Raw genomic sequence first — 24,246 nt, 5'->3', positions numbered from 1 at the left:
ACAGGTGGACAGGCTGGTTAAGAAGGCGCTTATCACAATCCCCTTCATTGCTCAGACCATTGAGTCAAGACGTCATGTTGATGTTGTACAGGATAGTGGTGAGGCCACTTTTGATGTATTATGTACAGTTCTAGTCATCCTGCTATAGGAAGGATATTATTAAATTAGAGAAGGTTCAGAAAGATTTACCAAGATGTTGTGAGGACTGGAAGGTTTTAGTTATAAGGAGGGGCTGGATAGGGTGCAACTTTTTTCACCGGAGTGTAGGAGGTTCAGGGGTAACCTTATAGAGGTTTATAAAATTGTCAGGAGTTTAGATAAGGTGAATAGCAAAGGTCTTTTCCCTAGCATGGGAAAGTTCAAAACTTGGGGGTATATTTTTAAGGTGAGAGGAGAAAGATTTAAAAGGGGCCTGAGGAGCAGCTTTTTCACACAGAGAGTGGTTCATCTGTGGAATGAACTGCCAGAGGAAATGGTAGATACAGGTACAGTTACAACATTTAAAGACAATTGTAAAGGCAAATGAATAGGGGAGGTTTCAGAAGGATATGGGCCAAACTCAGGCAAGTGAGACTAGTTTAGTTTGGGAAAGTTGATTGGCACAGATGAGTTGGACCAAAGGGTCTGTTTCCATGCTGTATGACTCTATAAAATTTGTCCCTACATAAGTTGATGGGTAGTTCCTGTCTCATTTTATTAAGATAAACAATATGTGTGCTGTTCACATACACATGATTAGAGCCAACTTTGTTATTAATTGTATCATTCCTCCACGTGTAAGTACCCCTGTTATGCTGTAATGTAGAGAGTTTGAAGGTAGGGATGTAGAAGGGGGATTTTAGATCTTCTGACACTTATTCACATCATCCTCCTGGTGGGGCAGGTTGTTATCATCTAGCCATTTGTCATAAAACATCAGTGTCTGGATAACAATGAAGTTCATACCATTGTGTCAAACTATATAGCTCTAACAAATTACAGTGTGTTGACTAGCTTCGGCAGTAAGATCCATCCAGATTCGAAGTGTTTCCCAGATGATGCTATTGGAAAACTTCCAAACCATGTTGGTCAGGATACACAATTAAATTACACAATGCCTATGTCCATACATAAGTTAATTTTCATCCAGATAATTCAATACCTTCCCTAGTTAGTTGTCCAACCTTAGCAACCTTATTTTATAGCAGCTTAATATCCATAGAATTTAATGCATCTATCCCTGCTTTCAGTAAGGCAGCAAGATTTCATTTTGTAATCACTGTGCTTATGCTTCTTTTATCCCCGGGTTCCCTTACTTCACTCTCCTGCACCACCCAAGTCTTAGCTTGGCCTTCTTTCACACATGATAACACAGTACAATTTTACCTACTGGCTTGAACACTGGGGTATACGTACCACACAACCACTGAAGATGGGATAACTTCCATTCAGCCCACCATAACTTGCTCCCAGAGTCCACGTTTCTTCATCTCTTTAACATTTAGACATAATTGCTGATCACCCTTTTATCCTAATTTTACTTTCTTTTCACTCATGCCTCATCCATTGTTTTATAGTCAGTTTTTCTATGGTATATGTGTCAGTGCTTTGTCATTTAGATAACAAAGTGTGCAGCTGGATGAACACAGCAGACCAAGCAGCATCTCGGGAGCACAAAAGCTGACGTTTCGGGCCTAGGCCCTTCATCAGAGAGGGGGATGGGGTGAAGGTTCTGAAATAAATAGGGAGAGAGGGGGAGGCGGATCGAAGGTAGATAGTCATTTAGACTTTTGTTTTGTTCTCTTTCATCCAGAACAACAATTTTGTCAAGTGGGTATACATGTCTAAAACCCATTCTTCAGTGCATTTCAACATGTATTCCTTCATGTCTGCTGCTTAAGATGTAACAATCATTTTTGCACATTTATGTTGGTATCCCAAGATCATGCCATGCATTCTTGGCTTTCAGCCACAGCTTGCGAAAGATCAAAAGTCAAGTGGGTGCTTGTGTATCCTCCTCGCCTGGTCCAGTAGGTGGTGGCCAAATGAACCAAGTTAGTTCCTTTTAAAAAAACTCACAGGCAAGGGCACACATATCTCCAAGAGAAATTGTTAATTATCTAATTCTATCTACACTTTAATTTTATTGGATATATTTCATTTAACTGGCCCAAGGTAAGTCACTCCAATTTCCATTTGATGCTGTGCCACTTTTTCTCTGTCACTAACCTTTTATTCTAAGTGCAGCCTATATTAACTACCATTATAACTGATTCAGGAACTCTGGAGAAAATCTTACTGTCCAGAGTAAATAGCAAAATGAGGCATGTTTCACAACAGCTTTAAAGAGACTAACAAACATTATTATTGTGTAGTTTCAAGCATCACCAAATTGTGATTGTTTGGTCTTTCCTACAAAAAAGTTCATATCATTTTCTCAAATCTAGCTCATTAGATTATGCTTGGGTTTCTTTTCTTCAAAATTTTTCCAATTCAAAGTTGACAACAGCAGACTCTTTAGATATAGCCTCAGAAGCGTTGTTGGGTTGACAGGTTTTATTAGTGGTCAATTCATTCCTTCTGAAACATTATTTCCATTCTTTTCTCCACAAATAAAAACCTCCCACACTGTTTCCATTGGCTGTTGTTTTAAAATTGAAATTAAAGATATGCAATTATTTGCCCTTCAAAATTCAGTTGAATTTCCCATTACATGCTTGAATTAGCAACTACTATCAACTAATTATATCAGTCCCTATTTCAGAAAGAATTACGTCCGGTCTCGATGGTTTTAAACAGTGCTCGTGGATTGGAGATTCCGCTGATTGTAGTCAATTCAGGGTTCTCCTGATTTCAAATACTTTGTCTTCGCAAGACTTCCAGCTCCCTCACTGTGTTCTTGAAACCTGTTCAAAAGAAAAAGCAAAATCCACTGTGGCTCTGGAAGAAGTCCAGTGGGTTAATAAAACCCACATAACACACCTCACCGCACCGAAGCTGTGTGAGAAGATTAAAAACTCTCAGCAGGAAGAGTTCACTCAGAAGGGCAGTGTCCGAGTCACCGGGTAACATCATGTTATACTTTCACGCACTCTGCTCAAAAAAGTCTTGATAACCTCAAACTGACATTATATTGTTCAAAAGAAAGCATTTTCGAGATCTTTCTTTTAAGACCAGCTACGAAAAGAAACAATGCAATTAAACAGGCAAAACACTTCTCATTCCAGGTTCAAATTGGAGGTCTTGCAGAAAGCTTTATCCATGTTTTGAGCCCATGCTAAACCATAATTTTCTCAAGAACTTTTCCATAGCAGGTTAAAAAAAACATTTTTAAACTTTTCACTGAAATAAGATTTGCAAGTTTTGAAACTCCTTCCTGCTAAACACTGATTTCAGTTGAATGTAAGGAACGGTCTCTTTGTCTCTGTCATGGGAACTGTCTGTGAATACAAGCTAATTTTCACAGAGCGCTTCTTTAACTCCACTGGGGGGAAATGGGGCTTGTTGATCTATTCCTTAACTGTGCCTAAGGGTCCTATTCCCTTGCTCACCCTTTCCAGCACCTAAGTGACATTACACACTGGAAATGGAAGATGTGAGGGAAATGTGAGGGAAACACAATCAACTCTATTCTCAAGGTTACCTGCCTTGCCTTTGCAAGATAATAGCCTTACTGTTGTTTGTGCATGGATTTCTGTCAGGCATGATTTGATTTCTGGCATATCGAGCGAGAATTCCATCTTATCGTCAGCCCCAACATCAATATCCAGCCTGTGCAGCCGCAAGGCCACAAGTCTGCAGGCAAATTCAAAAATTTGAAGCAGTTAGGAAAAGAAACCTTCTGAATTGGAGATTAGCTGAAATACAAACAGTATCTCTCTCCATCCAACCCATTTCAGGCAGAATGGGTTAACTAGTATCTTTGTTTGATGCAAATTATATGTATTGAATATATACATTCTCTGAGCAGACCCAGATAATTTACTTCTGATCCGAAAGGGTGGAGTGAACGCTCTTGAACATAATTATGTCAATGCTGCCCTATCCCTCCAGGGCAGGCTTGCGAGTCAAGTGTTACATTTCTCCAAATTCTTTGACATCAGTTTTCTCAGATTTTGGCAGAGAGAAATACCCTTCCAAAATTCCATTTGTCCCTTTTTTTTCAGAGCGCCAATTCACACCATGAAGCATTTAAAATGAGCAAATCTTATTATCTAGAATTAAATATTCACACATATAGTAATATCTGGAAGTTCACTCTGGGCAGAGAATAAAATTCTAAACACTACAATTCAATCATAAAGGCTTTGGAATTTATTAGTTACCCAGCACTGTTTCCTTAAACCGAATACAACTCACATAGTAATTATTTGAAAGAAAGAAGAAGTTATGCAATTTAACTTAATTTCCTTTCTTCAATTGTTTTCATAAGACTACAACCAATTCCATGAGGTAAATTTCACCAAGAGCTTAGGAAACTAATTCCACATGAGTACTCTATAACTGGACTTTTTTTTTACCCAGCCACTGATAGGTCCTTAAAGGGGCAGTAATCAAAGCCCACTCCAGATCTCAAGCTCCACGGAGGAAAAGTCACAAACAACACAAGACAGCATTTTGGCAGCCAACAAACAAACAAAACTACAAATGAACCAGATCAAAAATGATTAACAGTTAGTTCAGTGACTGTGGACACTGGAGGAATTCACATGAAGACAGAAAAGATCTATCACCTCAATCAAACACAAAAGCTGGCCTTTTCTGTCTTTCTCTCCCCAACAATCTGTGAACATTTTCTTCCTTTACTCACAATGAGACTGAAATGTCTAAACAGTTTTACACCCAATGATTTACATCTCAGAATGAGCAGATATAGTACACTGTCATGGCATTACTTTGCTTGTTTGGTTTACGATATGCTTATCGTTTATTCACTTATCAGTCACATTAGTTCAGCCTTTTCTAGTCAAGTCAGCACAGACACAGTGGCTCAGTGGTTAGCTCTGCTGCCACACTATACCAGCATCCAGATTTGATTCCGCCCTTGGGCGACTGTCTGTGTGGAGTTTGCACAATCTCCCTCTGTCTGCGTGAGTTTCCTGTTGGTGGGTTAGGTGGATTGGCCGGACTAAATTGTCCATAGTGTCCAGGGATGTACAGGCTAGGTGGGTTAGCTATGGGAGTTGAAGAATTATAGATGTAGGTGTGGATTTGGGTGGGATCCTCTTTGGGGGGTCGGTATGGACTTATTATGCTGAACGGCTTGCTTCCTCAGTGTACGCATCCAATGATTCTAGGTCCTGACCATGGGTGGTCACTCTCAGAGGTCCATCCATCAAGACTTATTGATGCTTTCTTAGCTAACTTTTAACTATCCAAAAAGTCATGACTATGCAACAAAGCTTCACATGACTAACTTGTTATCTATCACCCTTTGACATAGTGTGAACTAGTGGAATGACTAAATGAGTTCACTCAACACCCAGAGTTCTCTAGCAGTATCAACGGATTCATTGTAGATATCTGTCTCCCTCTCTCTCTTTCACACACACACACACACACACACACACACACACACACACACACACACACACATACAAAATCAGCTGAAGCTAAAAAACAGTGCACTTGAATCAGCTTCACCTTCCAAATTTCATCCACTTGTTATGCTGGACTATGGCCAACTTAAGCTGCTTCTGCCAGACTAACTTTGGCTGTTCTGCTGCAGTTAACATAGCAGCCAATGTACCACTCACTTCCTTTAATTCTCACACCTCCTGAGACAACATATAGAGGCTGGTCAACAGAATTCACCCATTAGGTGCCACCTTTGGTTTGCTCCACACAGTCCTGTATGGGTTTTGCTTCAAATCCCAAAAGCTGGGGGTGCCCGAACACAGACAACCAGATCGGTAGCATGTCAAACTGTGCATCAGAGGACCATGGTACCCCTCCTCTTCTTGGACATTTTGCTTGAACCCTGTTGGCAGTGTCAAGTATATTGTTAGGCCAACAGTACCTGACAGGTACTTTAAGGTCTGTTCAAAATGATGACAAGAAGACATGTTGTGACAATGCTGTGGCTTAAAGAGGTTATTTTGTTCTGGTTTCTTTCGACAGAGAGTTTGAACATAAGGTGCCAAGCAGTCTGTGGTAATGTAAACAACTTGTGAGGTCTTATGGGTATTTTTTTCAAAGTTATAATAATAGAAGCAGCCTGTATGGGTGTGTCCAGCTTTCATAGACAAGAATTTCTTTTTTTATTTAGTTTTTAGGTTAGTCAAAAGCAGTTGAAGTCTTGATGAGGTTAAAGCCATTTTTCCCGCTCTCAATTACAGCCAAAAGCTGGGGTTTCTCTTCCGAGGCTGCATGTGAGTCAGAATCTGTTTTCAGAATTTGCCTTTTTAACCAATGGGTGTGTTTATGGGATGTTACTATATTTGAACAGTTAATTAGTAATAGTTATTGTATTTATTATTCTGTTAAGTTTTCTAATAGAGTTAACCTAAATTTCTCTTTCTTTGGTTATGTTTTAACTAAAGTGGTTGAATAAATTGTGTTTTGCTTAACAAAAAAGTAGTCGGACCATTTGCATTGCATCTGGAAAATAGCACATTACATTTACCTTTACAAAAAGAATATGTTAGGATCTAGGCTACCTTTTTAAAATACTTGGTCTGCTCCATAACAATGTGCACTTTAAAATGAAACAAATTTATTAGCTTAGTCTACAAAATATATATTAGAGACATATGCAAACTAATCCATGAATATATATTAGAGACATATGCAAACTAATCCATGAATATATATTAGAGACATATGCAAACTAATCAATGAATCTATTAAATGTGTATGGTCTTCACCTATCCCAATTTTCTATATTCATATATTCTTTAGTTAGGATACACTCCAGCAATGTGGATACAAGTGATGGGCAGAACGAAACTTTAAGCTGGTGGATGAACTGTCAAACAGTTCATCTGCTTTGATGTAAATGGTATTGAACTTGTTCAGTATTTTTGGAGCTGCATTCATTCAGGCAAGTACAGAATAGTCAATCACTATCCTGACTTGTGCTTTGTATCAGGTGGAAGGAAGTTCTGTGAAATTTGGAGGCAGCTACTCACTAAAAATATCCAACCTTTGACCATTATGTTCTGCTGTTGAGATGGTGGACGACGAGGAATGGTGACAACATTAATGTCAAGGAGAGGTAGTTTAATTTTGTCTAATTAGGAAGCCATTGCTTGACAGTTTTTGGACATAAGGAAATAATATACACTGTGAATAAAGGGCAGTCTATAGACAAACTGTACTTTGAATTGCAGAAGGCATATAACAAGGTGCCAAATAAAAGGTTATTGCATAACTTGGAGCTGATGGTAAAGGAGGTAGCATATTAGCATGGATGCCACATTAGCTGGGTGAAGAGAACAGAAACTGAGTACAAATGAGTCTATTTCAGATTAGCAGGATGTGATGAGTGGAGAAGATAGATTTTTATTAGGCAAGGGAATCAACGGTTATCGTGGCTAGAAGAGAATGTGGAGTTTGAAACAAAAACAGATCAGCCCTGATTTTATTGAATGGACCAGCAGATTTAAGGGACTGAATGGTCTACTTCTGCTCCAATTCGATGTATTCATATCCAAAGTCAATGGCATCTGATGGACTGGTTTTGAACACCTGACAGCAATTTCCTGGTTTCCTTTTGTCTCTTTTTATGGTGTTAGGTTTTATCTGTTTGGATGCAGAAGATAGGGATGTAGCTAAATTGGATAGACCTCAAAAGTAATTGCATAGATCATGAGGCCCAATTATCCTACTCATCTTCAGCAGGAAGCAGGACGCACACTGTCCCTATGCTGCCTATTCATTATTATTATTGTTTTGCGCAATCAGCATTAACCATGCTGTTCATTGATCCCATGAATCAGCAGAGGGCCAAAAATTGTTCCTTGCTAGCACAGATGAAAGCTAGTTAGCATTGTTTAAATTGTTGGTGCAATAGGGCTCCAGGAGGTGCTGAAATCATTGATTTTTTTTGTTGCATAGTTCTATTCACTATGGCTAGCCCACAGTTTCTGATATTGCACTGGAGGACTTATTCATGGAGGAGAGATGTTTGATAGCCACAAGAGATCAGGGAGTACTCCAGACACTCCACTCAGAGGGCAGGAGGAATAGAAAACCACAGAGGGAAATGCCATGGTGTTCAGGCCTGAGCATCTGGGTGCAATGTCATAAGTTCAATGACTTCACATAAATGGTCGAGGTCAGTGGATGCATTATCAAACGCCAAATATTACCAGGAGAGCCAGTACTGAGACCATGACCAGCAGCAGGGCTGTATCCATTAATTGTGATGATATCCTCCTTAGGTATTGGTGATAAAAGACATATCTTGTCGAACTTTTTGATCTTGCACTCATCAAGATAATTCACAAGAATAGCAGTTCTGAAGGAAATCAACATTTATACTGCATGTTGGTTTTCCAATTGAATAGATATTCTTACAAATATCCAATTTTTAGACTGCAAGCTCCCTCAAACACAAATGTGATAATAACAAGATTAATTTTGCTTTGTGATATTGTTTGAGGGAAAATTAGTGGTCAGTATATCAAAGATATCTCTCTTGATCAAAATGGTGTCATAGGATTCTTTTAGGTCAAAAAGAGGTGGCATTTAGGACCTTGGGTTAACATCCCAGCTGGCACCTTCAAATGTACAACACTGCATCAGCACTGTACTAAACTAGCAGCTTTGGATGCTTTTAATCAAATTCATTTTTCTTTATTCATTCATGGGATGAGAATGTCACTGGCTGGGCTAGCATTTATTACCCATCCCTAATTGCCCAGAGGGCAGTTAAAAGTCAACTGTATTGCTGTGGGTCTGGAGCCACATGTAGGCCAGACCAGGTCAGGATGGCAGTTTCCATCCCTAAAGGACATTAGTGAACCAGATGGGTTTTCCTGACAATCAGCAATGATTCACGGTCTTAATTAGACTCTTAATTCCAGATATTTATTGAATTCAAATTCCACCATCTGCCGTAGTAGTATTCAAATCCAGGTCCCCAGAACATTACCTAGGTCTCTAGATTATCTGTCCAGCAATAATACCAATAGGCCATTGCCTCCCTAAATCCTAGATTTGGACTGGAACCACAACCCTCTGACTCAGAGAAGTGCAAGCTACCAACTGAGATACAACTTAGCAACAGTATTTTCGTCTGGTGAGGCAAATACATGCTAAGGGCAGGATCAAGAATAGAACAGGTGCCAGTTTTTCCATGTATCTATGCATTGTTTTACTTTATATAGTTGGTGAGGTCACTTGAGCTCAAAATGAATCAAAATAAATAGTGTTTAGGTATTAATTATCCTGCAGAGGGTAATACTCTCAATGCAGCAAAAATACATTTGAACCAAGTCCATTAATCAAAGAGTTAAATTTCTGATTTGATTTATACCAACTAAATAAAGTTGGTGACCTGAAGACTTGCTGGATTTTCAGCAGTCAAACTATTTAAACTGATATCAAAACTAGAGCATAATTCTTATTTAATGATTCCTAAGATACTTCATTTTCAATCATTAGTTTCTCTTAAAAGGGGAGTATAAGATTAATTCCTGGTGAATAAAATTGATTCTTTATGTCAAAGTGTAAGAAATGTAACAGTTCTTGTTTCTCAATAAAACGCGCAAACATCAAATTAAAAAGACAATCATCTAGACCCTAGTTTCCAGGGACTTCCTAACTCAAACTCCACTCTTATGAAATGGAATTCCAAGAATTTTATTGGTGTTTTGGGAATCATGTTGTAAATTATCTTCCATTCTTCACTGAACGTGAAAATCAGTGGCCTTGCCAATGAAATTCATTCATTGTATTCTAACATGCTTGCATGCCCTGGATAACAAAATGGATATGGCATTGGACGCAGCCCAAAGAATTCCGGGCCTCGTGCCAACAGATCTAAATCATTCTGGAGACTTTGTGGTCTACGTCCATGACTTCTGGATGTGGGAGGTGATGGTGTTCTAGGCGAAAGCTAAAGAAATCCTACCTAGGGCCATAATACATATCCATCCTCAGACAACCACTCCTTTAAAGTGTCTAGAACCAGAACTCTTTAACAGGGTTATACTTGTTGAATCCAAGATATGTTGAGGGTGGTCTGTTCTGCCTCCCCCTCCCCCCAGTGAAAATTCTAACAGAAAGTGTTGCTGATGCCTTTGAAATCTCAAACTATATTTAGCGCAAAATATTGAACCGTTCCTCTCTAATGTCAAGGAATGCCTGCAGTCCTTCATGGACTTTGGCTCACTGCTTAAAATCTCAGCCTACATCCATACATCAAGCTACTAGAAGGACAAATGATAGGGGAAATTCACACCACCAAATCCAGAGGAAATGTACACCAACAGTGATCACTGTAAGGCACAATTTCTTCACCTCCATGTACCAAAATATGAATCAGGCCATATCAAAAACCATCTGCAGCCAGAATTTTTAAGCAGATAATCCAACTTGGCCTCCTCTGGTGGTCCGCAGCATCACAGATGCCAGCCTTGAGCCAATTCGATTCACTCCACATGATAGCAAGAAATGGTTGCAGATACTGGATACTGCAAAGCCTATAAATCCTGACAACATTCCAATACTTACACCTCAGAGTTTGCTGCACTCCGAGCCAAGCTGTTCCAGTACTGTTACAAAACTGACATTTACCTGACAATGTGGATAACTGCCCGAGTTTGTCTTGTTGTCTTGTACAAAATTAGCAGGACACACCCCGTCAATCTACCCTTGATCATCTTTAAATTGATGTAAGGTATCATCAACAGTGCTATCAGCAGCAATAATCTGTTCAGCACAAGTCTGCTCAGTGATGCCTAGTTTAGGCTCCACCCAGCTCCTGACTGCATTACAGCCTTAGTTTAAACATGGACAAAAGAGCTGAATTCCAGAAGTGAGTAAGATGACAGCCCTTGACGTCAAAGCTGCATTCGACTGAGTGTGGCATCAAGGGGCCCTAGCAAAACTGGAATCAGTAGTATTTGGGGTAACTGGTTGGAGTCATACCTGGCACATTGGAAGATGTTTGTGGTTGTTGGAGGTTGGTCATCTCAGCTCCAGGACATGCCTGCAGGACTTCCTCAGGGTAGTGTCTTGGACTAACCATCTTCAGCGGCTTCATCACTGGCCTTCCCTCCATCATAAGGTCAGTATTGTGGACATTTGATTGCACAATGATTGCACAATGTAAGGTATCATTTGCAATCCCTAAGATACTGAAGCAGCATGTGTTCAGATGCAAGAAAATCTGGATAATACTTACTTGAGCTGAAATGTGGCATGTAACATTCATGCCACACAAATGCCAGGCAATGGCCATCTCCATAAAGAGACAATCTAACCGCAGCCTCTTGACATTTACAGACAGTGAAATGCTGTAATGTATGAAATACATATGCCTATGTGTTCACAGCTGGTTCTCACAAACAACAATGTGACAATGACAAGGCAATCTGTTTCATCAGTGATTGTGGAATAAATTTTGATGAAGTTAAGAAGAATGTCTCAACTGTTTGAAGAGTATCATTGGGTTTTTTTATATTTACCTCACAGTGCAGAGTGTACCTCAGTTTAACATCTGACAGAACATACAATAGCCTAGATGTTTGTGCTTTTCTGGCATCGATGTTATGCATGGTTCTCCAGGTTTTATTTTACCATCTCTATATGTGCACAGAGCTAGGGATATGCCGTCCTCTGTGGACCTGTTACATCGGTAGGCAATTTGCAGGGGATGAAGGCAGACTGGGAGGCTGGAGATGATGTAGGCCATGACCTGCCTCTCGAGGCACTTCATGATTATTGAGGTCAGAGCCACTGGGCGGTAGTCATTAAGGAACTTTGCATGGGATTTGTTAGGTGCTGGGATGATGGTGGTCTTCTTGAAGCAGGTGGGCATTTTGGTGTGTAGGAGGGAGAGCTTAAAGATGTCAGTGAGCATCTGCAGTTCCCATTATCTCTGATCAGTGAGTACCTTTGCCAGTTGGTTTGCACAGGATCTGACATCTCCTCTCCTATTTCTTTTAATGTGCATAGGTATATATCACCTGGGACCTTACTTTCTTTGGCCTTTTTATAGCTTTTTTTGTCCCAATTGTATTAGTACTCTTTTCAAGTTTATTGACTTTTGAAGATTATATTTCATTATTTTCTTCAGTAGAGACTGGAACAAAATGGTTATTCAGTGCTCGCTTTTCCAATTTTTATTCTATTTCTGCCACTTTTGATTACAATCACAAACCTTACTTCTGCTGATTGTTCTGTTCACTACTTAATACAGAATCCAACAATAATTCTTTCTCTTGTTGAACTTTGTATGGAATACTTCTATTAGGGAATTGTACCTCTTCCTATCTAACTCAAATCATGTTTATTCCATATTTATTTATTTATTTTATTCACACTTATTTCTGGTAGTTATATCTATTCTCTCCTCCTGTATTATTTTCTTGGCAACTAATATAGTGATTCCACCTCTCTCTGTCTTTCCCTTTCCTTCCTATGCATATTATACATGGCAATTCATAGTTGTCAATCATTCTCTCTATGCAGCTATATTTCACTCAACTCCATCCTCTGGATCTTCTTCAAATTATTGTTTCAAGTTTATTAATTTTTTTGGAATATTTTTGTACATGGTATTACAAGAAATTTAAATTGTTTTTGTTTAATATCCATATTCTCTTGTTTTCAATTATTACTTTATGCTCTATCACATTATCGAGGCTCTGGCCACACATGGTCTCCTTATTGCTTGTCGTTTACTTTCTCGTTCTGATTCTTGTTTTGTTATTGTTAGATTTCAGCACTTTTAATAAATTTACTTCCCTTGATGTTATTCGGTTAAAGATCTGTAAAGCATTTACAACCCTAGCTATATTTTAAGCAGGACTTTGGTTCCAGCTGATTCAGGTATGATGTGTGCCAACAGTACAGCTCTTTGCTGGTGATAATGGGAACTGCAGATGCTGGAGAATCCAAGATAACAAAGTGTGGGGTTGGATGAACGCAACAGGTCCAGCAGCATCTCAGGAGCACAAAAGCTGACGTTTCCGGCCGAGACCCTTCATCAGAGAGGGGGATGGGGTGAGGGTTCTGGAATAATTAGAGAGGGAGGGGGAGGCGGACTGAAGATGGAGAGAAAAGAAGACAGGTGGAGAGGAGAGTATAGGTGGGGAGGTAGGGAGGGGATAAGTCAGTCCAGGGAAGACGGACAGATCAAGGAGGCAGCTTGAGGTTAGTAGGTGGGAGATGGAGGTGCAGCTTGGGGTGGGAGGAAGGGATGGGTGAGAGGGAGAACAGGTTAGGGAGGCAGAGACAGGCTGGACTGGTTTTGGGATGCAGTGGGTGGAGGGGAAGAGCTAGGCTGGTTGTGTGGTACAGTGGGGGGAGGGGACGAACTTGGGAACCCTGCAGCCCAATGGTTTCAATGTTGACTTCACCAGCTTCAAAATCTCCCCTTCCCACACCGCATCCCAAAACCAGTCCAGCCTGTCTCTGCCTCCCTAACCTGTTCTTCCTCTCGCCCATCCCTTCCTCCCACCCCAAGCTGCACCTCCATCTCCTACCTATTAACCTCATTCCACCTCCTTGACCTGTCTGTTTTCCCTGGACTGACCTACCCCCTCCCTACCTCCCCACCTATACTCCCCTCTCCACCTATCTTCTTTTCTCTCCATCTTCGGTCCGCCTCCCCCTCGCTCCCTATTTATTCCAGAACCCTCACCCCATCCCCCTCTCTGATGAAGGGTCTAGGCCCGAAACGTCAGCGTTTGTGCTCCTGAGATGCTGCTGGTCCTGCTGTGTTCATCCAGCCTCACATTTTATTATCTAAGCTACTTGCTGGTGTCGGTTTCCTATAGAAGGAATGCTTCTTCACCACACTCCCTTAGGCACATAGGGCAGAGCTTTATAGGGGTCTGAGGGACATGAGCTAACTCCATGATGTGACAGAATGAGATCAGAAAATTGACAAGGCTCATCCCAAAAAAGAGATCATTTCGTTCTATCTTTTATGGTTTTCACAAGCAGTGTGACAACACTGTTGCCAGGCATTGACAAGATGCCATTCCACAAGGGTTAGCACTTGTTGAACGTCTTGCTAATAATATAATATAATCATTAATATTCAGCCTCCCACCGGAACGAACTCAACAAATAAGCTAGTTTGGAAAACTTGAGGAGGAAACCGGAGGGGGTACCTGGCAGGTTTAGCTTGCCGCTTATTCTGAACGATGACCAAACTGTCACCCAAGGCATGATCAACGTCACCAGGCTCACGCACTGTTTCTCTATGGATTTTAACACCCATCTTCTGTCAAACCGTCTGTACCATCTGGGCACTTCAACAATTCATTGCAGTGCATTCTGGAAGTGCAGACCTACTTTTCAGGGCACACCAGCAGCTGGCTTTGAAAGGCTGTAGCAGGGACACTTTGCACAGTGACAGAAACTTAGTATACAGAATGGACAAAGCTTCCTGTCAGAAAGGTTCATGTGCCATCTTAACGCTTAATCACTCAGCACCTACCTGCAGGATCACAGCATCACTGCTCTCGCTTGCCTTGCTTTGCCAGTTAGTGCAATCATTAAACAGGCAGCTAGCCTTACAGCTCAGCAGTCCTCAGTCTAGGATGTGCTCATCTCGCTCTACAGCACTGTGCCACATCAATCCCACATTTTCTCTGTAGTATATCTTGCAGATGGCACATAATTGCTACTTCTGAGCATCAGTAGGGGAGGGAGTGGATGCTTGTGGATGTGGTGCCAATCAAGTGGGCTGCTTTGCCCTGGATCGTGCCAAGCTTCTTGAGTGTTGTTGGGGCTGCAGTTCATCCAGGCAGTTGGGGAGTATTCCGTCGCTTGTGCTTCATAGATGGTGGACAGGTTTTGAGGAGTCAGGAGGGAAGGATTTCTTGTCTCTGGCCAGCTCTTGTAGCTTCTATACAGCAATTCTAGGTCAGTTTCTGACCAATGGTATTTGCCTACCAATGTGGCTAGTGGTGAATTCAGTGATGTTAGCATCATTGAATGTTAAATAATCATCCTTCAATTCTCTCTTTTTGGAGATGGTCATTACCTGTATTGCCCAAATGTTACTTGCCACATTTCAGCCCAAGTCTGGGCATTTTCCAGATTTTGCTCCATTTGGGCACAGATTGTTTCAGTATCTGAGGAATTGTGAATGGTGCTGATTATTGTTCAATCATCAACAAACATCCCCATTTCTTACGTTATGATTGGAAGAAAGTCATCAATGCAGCAGCTGAAGTTGGCTGGGCCCAGAACACTATCCTGACAAACTCCTGCAGAAATGTCCTAGAGCTGAGATGACTGCTTTCCAAAAATTATGACCATCTCCCAATGTGTCGGGTATGACTCTAGCCAACAGAGATTTTCCCACTTTATCTGTTTGTGTGTGTGTGCGTGTGTGTGTGTGTGTGTGTGTGTGTGTGTGTGTGTGTGTGTGTGTGTGTGTGTGTGTGTGTGTGTGTGCATATGTGTTAGAGATATTTAAAGGGATAAGCAAAGATAACTTTATATCACTGACGATAAATGCTAACCAAATACTGCTCCTTGGTTGAATATATTTTATATTTGAATATATTTCCAGTGGAGGTAATAATAAACCACTCATGTTAATTAAGAAATTAAGAAATATAGTTGATCAATTTTGTTTTTTGAAACTTGATGTGGATAAGGTGTTTAATTTGTTGTCTAGGTAACCGGCGAAGTATCTTTACTGTATATGTTGTGACCAATGGAATCATGGGACTAGAGCATCGGTGTTTTCCTACAACCTCAGCCATAGCATTTAAAAGAAACAGAGATGATCCAGTTGAAACATTTGACATTTTAAGAGGGTTTAGAAGATGACTGACGTTTGAAATACTGGTTATAATTAAGGATTGGTCAGTTATGGCACACGTGAGGTGACATTTCTTTACTCAGGACGTAATGAATCATAGAATCCCTACAGTGTGAAAACAGGCTCTTTAACCCAAAAAGCCCACACCAACCCTTGGAGCGTCCCACCCAGACCCATCTTCCTATAACCTACCTAATCTACACAGCCCTGAGCTCTGTAGGCAATTTAGCATGGCCAATCCAGCTAACCTGCACATCTTTAAACTGTGGGAGGAAACCAGAGCACCTGGAGGACCCCCACACAGACACAGGGAGAACGTGCAAACTCCGCACAGACAGTCACCCAAGGGTGGAATCAAACCCGGACCCCTGGCGCTGTAAGGCAGCGGTGTTAACCACTGAGCCACCGTGCCACCCTGAATCTTAGGGATTCTGCAACCCCAGAAAGATAAAGATGTTTGATTACTGAGTATCTTTAAAATGAAAACTGATTGTTTTCCATGCACAAAAGGAATCAAGGCAGATGGGGATAATTCAAGAAAGTAGAGTTTATGGAGGGGTTTACATATGAGATTATTCTGTGCTGGAGTAGGTTCAAGGGATTCTATGGCCTACTCCTATTTCTGAATGCAGGCTTATTAGTTCTTGGAGATTAACTTTTTGGCGTATTCTCTCACACATGGAAGTTATCACTCAATTATGTCTAGCTCACATTTCATTCCAAATACCCTTGTGTACACAGTGTACCGATCATACTGCTCCTGTCTTGGGAGATGGCTACCTCTTGCACAGTATGTACACTCTTTGACAGACAATCCAGTTACTTATTTTCTCCCAGAGTGACACATACTGCCAAATCATAGTTAGTTCAGTTGCTTTGTACAATTATAAGCCAAACAATGAACTGTGTGTTGGACATGAATTGAATACATACCAGATTGGTACACTGTTTTCCTTAAAGGGAGATTACTGTCAGGCAACAGTATTTTTAGGAGGCCCAGAAGAGCCATGAACCATGACTGTGCATAACATTGTATTAACATCATTATATCCTTAGTAAACAAAACAAACAGATTGCCAAGCATTTCTGTATAATATCTGAACTGTTTTAAAATATTCATGGTACATCTTCCACACCCACGATTCACTTGGGAGTCCCATAGTTGGCAGTTAGTTTTTAACAGTTCTGATTCATGTAGAAAATTTAAACATTAACAAATTGTATTAAATCCGTAAGCAGTTCATTTGCTCTTCAGACTCTTAGGTTCACAGGAGAAGAGTCAGTTGCAAAAATTGGCAATACTACATATGATACTTCATCCACCATTTGCAATCAAACAAATGGAGAAGAAAATATAATTTTCATGATGTGATTTATATTTTATATGACGGAATAAGCTTTCTGTGATCCAACTGTGGACACAAGGTATGAAAACAAGACTTAGTGCCCTTGTTTTAATATCATTTATTAACTAGTTATATTTGTCAGAGAGATAATTGAAGCAATTTTTAATGCAACTTAAAATCTAGGAGCTGAATGTGGCATCATATTGGTTTAGTTTAAAAATCTATTCAATCACAATCACAAGTATGAACTTTAGGTTAAAATTACATGGAAGTGATTAATAACGTGGGAAAAGGTAGATTATACCAAAGAATCGATGTTTATATTTATCTTTTTATATACTTTTCATTCCACATGTTTGGTGTGTTCGCATATGCCCTTTTGCCTATTCATTTAAATGTCTAAAGAAACGTTGAAATGCATTCTTCAATATTGGCATAGTACCTTGTTTCAACTATTAATAGATGCAGAGCTATCCAAAGCACAGAAAAAGCCCACAAAGGGAACATGGCAAGCAGCAAGGCCATCAATCAGCAAGTGAGAGTAAAGTCAAACATTCCAGTAGATTAGAGGTCTTTACAAAGCTAGGTATAAAAACTGCATTCAGGAAGTTCAACAACAGAAAACATACAAAGAAACAGGGCAGGGTAGGAAGAATAGAGACATAGACTGTTTTCGAAATGGAGAGTAGCTTCAGAAATCTGAAGCACGAAGGGACTTGGAAGTACTAATTCAAGATTCTCATAAGGTTAACATGTAGATTAACATGTTGGCAGTTTTGAAGGCAAACACAATGTTAGCCTTCATTTGAAGAGGGCTAGAATACAAGAGCAGAGATATACTGCTGAGGGTCTGGTCAGACCTCATTTGGAACATTGCCAGCAGTTTACAGCCCTGTACGTAAGGAGGGATGTGCTGGCCCTTGAAAAGGTCCAGAGGACGTTCATGAGAATGATTCCTGGGGTGAAAGACTCATCATATGAGGAGCAGTTGAGGACTCTGGGTCTGAACGCGATAGTGTTTAAAAGGCAAGGGGGGATTGGATTGAAATTTTCATAATACGGTGGGGGGTGGCGGGGGAGGCGCCTAGATAGAGTGAGCATGGAAAAGATGTTTCCACTAGTCGGTGAGACAAGGACCCGAAGGCATAGCCTCAGAGTGAAGGGGTGACCCTAGAGAACTGAGATGAGGAGCAATTTCTTCAGCCAGAGGAAAGTAAATCTATAGAACTCATTGTCACAGTGTGCTGTGGAGACCAAGTTATTGAGTGTATTTAAGACAGGGATAGATAGGTTCTTGATTAATAATGGGAACCAAGGGTTATGGGGAGAAGCGAGGGTGAGAAACATGTTAGCCATGGTCAAATGGTGAAGCAAATTTGATGGGCTGAATTATTATGCTACATTGTCAATACTAAAAGTTTTAAACATACCACAGCTGTCTGCCAGCATCCAAGCATTAGTGGATGCCAAGGAGCAAGATGAATTCTTCACAGAGATCAATAGACATGTAAGATATGCTACTGAAAGGCAGTTCGAGAATGATACATCTACAGAGTCAGTTTGGGTTGAGGTCAGGAACAAGAGAGGAGCAGTCACTTTGTTGGGGTTTTTTTACAGACCCATTAATAGTTGCAGAGAAGTAGAGGAACGGATTGGGAGGCAGATACTGGAAAGGTACAGAAGTCACAGAGTTGTAATCATGGGTGACTTCAACTTTCCAAATATTGATTGGAAACTTTTTAGTTGTAATAGTTTAGATGGAGCACATTTTGTCCAGTGCATTCAGGAGGGATTCCTGACACAGTATGTAGATAGACCAGCACAAGGAGAGGCCACATTGGATTTAGTGCTTGGCAATGAACCGGGCCAAAAGTAGGAAAGCATTTTGACAGTAGTGATCTTAACTCTGTTTCTTTCACAATAGTCATGGAAAAGGATAAGTACACACAGCAGGATAAGTTTTATATCTGGGGGAAGGGTAATTACAATTCAGTTAGGCAAGAAATGGGTAACATAAATTGGGAACACATGCGGTCAGGGAAGAACACCACAGAAATGTGGAGATTGTTTAAGGAATGCATACTGCATGTGCTCAATATGTTTGTGCCCAGCAGGCAGAGAAGATGTGGTCAAGTGAGGGAGCCATGGTTCTCGAGAGAGTTCGAAAGACTGGTTAAGATGAACAAGGAGGCTTATGTAAGGTTTAGGAAAAGAGGAACAGAAAAGGCTCTAGAGAGAATAGCTAGGAAGGAGCTGAAGAAAGGGCTGGGGAGAGCTATTAGGGGGCATGAGAAAACCTTGGCAGATAGGATCAAGGAAAACTCCAAGGCTTTTTATACGTATGTGCAGAACAAGAGAATGGCCAGAGACAGGGTATGGCTGATCAAGGATTGTAAACAGAATTTGTGCACAGAGCCTAAAGAGATAAGGGAGGTCCTTAATGAATACTTTTCTTTGGTATTCACAGCTGACAGGGACCTAGGCGTAGAGGAGGACAGTGTGAAACAGGCTGGTAGGCTAGAGAAGGTAATAGGAATTGCAGATGCTAGAGAATCTGAGATAACAAGATGTGGAGCTAGATGAATACAGCAGGCCAAGCAGCATCTTAGGAGCAAGAAAGTTGACGTTTCGGGCATCGTCCAGGTGGATGTTGGTAAAGAAAATATGCGAGGAACTCTGAGGAAGTTGAAGATAAATAAGACCCTGAACCTGATGGGATTTATCCAAGGATTCTGTGGGAAGTGAGGGACAAGATCACAGGGCCTTTGGCAATGATCGCTTCATCCTCACTGCCCACGGGTATAGTGCCTAAAGATTGGAAAGAGCCGAATGTCACTTACTTGTTCAAAAAAGGGAACAGGAATAACCCTGGAAATTACAGACCAGTTAGTCTTATGTCAGTGGTGGACAAATTATTGGAAAGGGCTCTGAGAGATAGGATTTATGATCACTTGGAAAGGCACAATTTGATTCATGATAGTCAGCATGAATTTGTGAGGGGTCTATCATGCTGCACAAACATTATTGAATTCTTTGAAGAGGTGACCAGACACATGGATGAAGGTAGAGCAGTGGATGTGGTATACATGGATTTAAGTAAGGCATTTGATAAGGTTGCCCATGGTAGGTTCATGCAGAAGGTAAGGAGGAATGGTACAGGGGAAATGTGGCAGATTGGATTCAGAATTGGCTGACCCTTAGAAGACAAAGGGTGGTAGTGGACAGAAAATATTCAACATGGTGCTCAGTTATGAGTGGTGTACCACAAGGATCTGTTCTGGGTCCTCTTCAATTTGTGATGTTTGTAAATGATTTGGATGAAGGAGTGGAAGGGTGGATTAGCAAGTTCGCGGATGATACGAAGGTGGGTCACGTTGTGGACAGTTCTAGGTTACAAAGGGACATTGATAGAATGCAGAGGTGGGCTGAGAAGTGGCAGATGGACTTTAACTCTGAAAAGTGTGAGGTGATTCATTTTGGAAGGACAAACTTGAAAGCAGAATATAGGGTTAATGGAAAGATTCTTGGCAGTGTGGAGGAGCAGAGGGATCTTGGGGTTCATGTCAACAGTTCCCTGAAGGCTGCCACCCAGGTGGATAGAATTGTTAAGAAGGTGTACGATGAGTTAACTTTCATTAATAGAAGAACTGACTTCAAGAGCTGTGAAGTTCTGCTCCAGCTATACAAAAGCCTGGTTCGGCCACACCTGGAGTATTGTGTCCAGTTCTGGTCGCCTCATCACAGGAAAGATGTGGAAGCTTTGGAAAAGGTGCAGAGGAGATTTACCAGGATGCTGCCTGGAATGGATGGAAGGTCTTACGAGGAAATGTTGAGAGAGCTAGGACTTATTTCTTCAGAACCACAAAGGATGAGAGGTGATTTGATAGAGGTGTACAAAATGATCAGAGGTATAGATAGAGTAGACTGCCAGAGACTTTTTCCTAGGGTGGAGGTAGCTTTTATGAGGGGAGATAATTTTAAAGTGAAAGGAGGTAGATATCGGGGAGACGTCAGAGGTAGATTCTTTACTCAAAGAGTGGTAGGGGGGTGGAATGCATTGCTGGAGAGGGTAGTTGAGCCGGTCTCATTAGGGGCATTTGAGCAGCAATTAGATAGGCATATGGATGCTAGTATAAAGGTAGCAGTGGAGGTTAGATAGACCTTAGGTTTCAGGTAAAAGTTCGGCACAACATTGTGGGCCGAAGGGCCTGTCCTGTGCTGTACTGTTCTATGTTCTATGTAACCTCTCAGTTCACCTGATTTTGCAGATCCACAAGAGAGACTCAATTTGACTTGACACAGTGGGTGTAAGGGCAAAAGATAAGTAATAGGAATTGTCAGTTGTCACCAAGTTGGCATTGGGTTGTAAGAGACAATGTCTTTTAAGGGGCATGGTTAGATGTGGAGGATATGAAAGCCCCATGAAGGTAGGTGGGAACATGTACAGACATGAATTGCCATGTGTGAGCATTGAGAGTGAAGAGGGAAGCAATGAAGACTAGTGGATCCAATGTTTAAGAGAGCAACTGCGATGAGGCCCCAGAAATCCGAGGAAAACCTTTTAACCATCCTGTTTCAACATTTGGCAGTCTGTATGGCCACCTTCAATCTACATCCGGTGTAGGGAATGGGTCCAAACCCACACCAGTCCCTGGAATGATGTTCCTACTAATTGCGGTCTTTCCTTGTGAAAGCCCAGGCAATTAGTTGCCATAATTGGCCAGAGTTGCACCAGGCTTGCTAACTCGCCCTCACCCCTGAACCTCGCCAGCCCTCACAATAATACCCCAGGCCAGGGTTAGAGGTAGCAGACTGGGGAACAAACTGCCACTGCCATTTTCCTTTAGTCATCTACCTCTATTTCCAAATCCATTCCATAAAACTTGCCCTCAGTTATTAGTTAAATAGAAAAGGAGAGAATTGCAGACAAAAACATCCTGCAAGAAGCAAATTGTACAGAAGAGTTTTCAGTCCATGTGCATGAAGTGGACATTGGCAATCGTCAGCAGGAGGAGAAGAGATAGCTTGGGAGCAGAGAGGATTTGTGCATTTCTGATGAGACAACAAATGTACTGCAACACCATCATCCAACTGGATTAGTGGAGAATGATGGACCCTTAAGCAAACCTGACTGGTATCTTGTGTAACATTCTGCAGCTTTGGTAATTGTTGGGAGATCACAAAAATGTCACAGCTACTAGTCTTTATTCAGGTTATAATTCTTGCAAGGATTTGCTAGGAAATGGTGCTTTTGTCGCTTGGAATTCAATCATTTTCTCTCACAATTGTACATTCCACTGCTACCCACTTGGGTCAATAGCATGAAGAGTGTTCACAAACTAGTTAGATGTATGCGAAGAAAGGATCATTTTTATCATTACAAAAATTGGCCTGTATTTCCAGCATCTGGTCACTTATTAGCATGGTCCTTAGCACCCTCATTTTAAAAAAATGTCTTAGAAATCTAACTGAAAGCAAACAAGACAGAAAAAAATGAAGTCACAGTTCCAATGTTCCATCGTCGCCAACTGAACTGGACTCTATATAAGTAATAATAGCAGAAAATGTTGGAAATGCTTGGCAGGTCAGGTAGCATCAATGGAGAGGGAAAGAAGATTAACAAACAGAACCTTCCTCTCCCAAGAAGTAGCAAGCAAGATGGTAGGAGAGACTGATGATGGTATCGGTAAGATACATACCAACTTTCCAAGCACCCACCTTGACAACTGGCTCTCACCTAAGGCTCTTCAGTAGCCAATTAACGATCAAGATCATTGGAGTTGAGGGTAGAGGGGTGGCCTCTGACAGACACTTTCCTCCACTTGTTTTTGACACTCCTCCCTCTCTCTCAGCGACAACCAAATTCATAAACCATCCCAAACAATGCCTATCTTTCTCGACTTTGATGCTCAGTTTGACAGGCGTGCCCCAGCAGCAGCCATAATCTCTACTGTGGCCTTCACAAGTTGTGGAAATGTTGGCCTGTGAATGGCCAGAAGCTCCAGGTGAATGGAACTCCCTAGCCCAGCATTGTATTTTGGTAATTGCCAGCAGCCAAGCATTCCCTGGTAGAGTTTAATCCGGTGGGCTTCCTAAAGAAGATGGGCAGCTGGCTTCTTCTCCATGAAACATCTCAGCTTTCAGAGTTACTACATCATTTTTATTTTGATGTAGCAAATCATGAGAAGGTCCATTCTATGAACAGTCACTTCCATAATGCTTAAACACCCATCATTATATTGCATTTTATGTCATTCAAGAAAGTGCAAAATTGCTTGAGGGTTTACGCAAACAATATGCCACTTCTAATTATAATACCTGGGTACATTGTAGTTTAACTTTAATTTGTTAAGAAACAAATTTCTAATGGAGACAGAGAAAAACCACTTTTGGAGCAGTCACAGTCTTTGAAATCTGAACTCAACAAAACAATTGAGTGTTGATGTATTATAAGTTTGATTTGTAACTTACTTTACCAGATTCTTACTTAGAGTTAAATCCCAGTCAAATTTGTTTGCAAACAACCAAATGGAACTGCTTTTAAGTTTCTTTGGCAGGGCTGAACATTTTTGATTATATTTTTAGGACTGTAGAGAAATTCCAAGGGTTTGTACTTGTCACTTTGGTCTATTGCCCACACACCTCATCATTAGCTTTGAGTACATCCTCCATGATTAGTCTGTTGCCGTTTTTGAAGTGAGTGAGTTCACTGCAGCTGCACTGAAAACCCAAGAGAGATTTCAATGCCTTCATAGCAGTGCTCTATACCCTGGCTTCTTTTCTGTGCCAGTATTCACTGGTTGTTAAAAATATTTTCAAATCTTATTTTCAGAAGAAATATCAAAAGTCAATTGCAAACATCACATATTACAAGTGTGGTAATATTTATTTTTATAACATAAGCATTTTATATGCATTCCACATTTATAACATAAGTTTCTGGAATAATATATATACTTAGTA

General features: G+C 40.8%; 1 long non-coding RNA gene across 1 annotated transcript in view; it reads left to right on the top strand.

The window, feature by feature from the left end:
• Positions 1 to 17,209: 17,209 nt before the first annotated feature.
• LOC125455703 (uncharacterized) overlaps positions 17,210 to 24,246 on the top strand; it is a 78,103-nt gene continuing 71,066 nt past the window's right edge. The window contains exon 1 of the long non-coding RNA XR_007248292.2: positions 17,210 to 17,362. This is a non-coding gene — a long non-coding RNA (uncharacterized LOC125455703). The remainder of the gene's footprint in view (positions 17,363 to 24,246) is intronic.

This window comes from Stegostoma tigrinum, chromosome 10 (assembly GCF_030684315.1).
Source record: "Stegostoma tigrinum isolate sSteTig4 chromosome 10, sSteTig4.hap1, whole genome shotgun sequence".
NCBI lineage: Eukaryota > Metazoa > Chordata > Chondrichthyes > Orectolobiformes > Stegostomatidae > Stegostoma > Stegostoma tigrinum.
The sequence above is the reverse complement of the archived record's forward strand: the minus strand, read 5'-3'. Positions and strand labels throughout refer to the sequence as shown.